This window comes from Elephantulus edwardii, unplaced genomic scaffold, assembly GCF_000299155.1.
Source record: "Elephantulus edwardii isolate Elephantulus edwardi_28Jun2011 unplaced genomic scaffold, EleEdw1.0 scaffold00042, whole genome shotgun sequence".
Classification (NCBI taxonomy): domain Eukaryota; kingdom Metazoa; phylum Chordata; class Mammalia; order Macroscelidea; family Macroscelididae; genus Elephantulus; species Elephantulus edwardii.
The window spans coordinates 15,238,732-15,239,358 of record NW_006399792.1 but is presented as its reverse complement, the minus strand read 5'-3'; the positions used below and the strand labels follow the sequence as shown (position 1 = coordinate 15,239,358).

Here is a 627-nt window from a genome sequence, read left to right as displayed (position 1 = left end):
CAGTCTGTAATCACCATCAAAGAACTTCTTTATATTCCACACCTGACTATCACGCTGCAGTTCCTATGTTTGCTATTTACTAAACACTTCACCCTTCATCACCACAGACATCAGATGCTTTTAGGCCTTAAGTAATTTTTGAAACCTTTTCTAAAGAGAAGTTTAGGGTTATTAAGTGTGAAATTAGGATAGTAAACAATTTTTACCAAATTTCTTCCTGAAGATTTTTTTTTAAATGTCTAATAGCTGAGCAAGTATTTTTTTTTTTTTCCATCTTGTTGCTTTATTCAGTTTGCTCCAAGGGCAAAAATCAATAGTGGTGGGGATCACACATTATTTTGATTGGCTCTCAAGCCCACATCAGTAAAACCTGAATAACAGAAAATGTTACACAAGTTGCAAAGAAAGTATTCGTGGAGTTCGCTGACATGATAGCAAGTAGAACTGTATCACTGCAACAGGTGTTAACATTTGGAACAGTATCTGTAACCCGCACACTTCTAGTGATGGTGGGACCCTGACTGCAAACGCACTGCTGCTTCCTCTGACAGAAGTATCACTGGACCACAACTAGCACTAGGCCTTACTCATGTTGCACACGGGTGGTTCCTAGTCCTACGGCGCTGG

The 627-nt window shown here is 39.4% G+C and overlaps 1 pseudogene; it reads right to left on the bottom strand.

The window, feature by feature from the left end:
• Positions 1 to 326: 326 nt before the first annotated feature.
• The window catches only part of LOC102851236, a 14,515-nt pseudogene continuing 14,214 nt past the window's right edge, over positions 327 to 627 (bottom strand).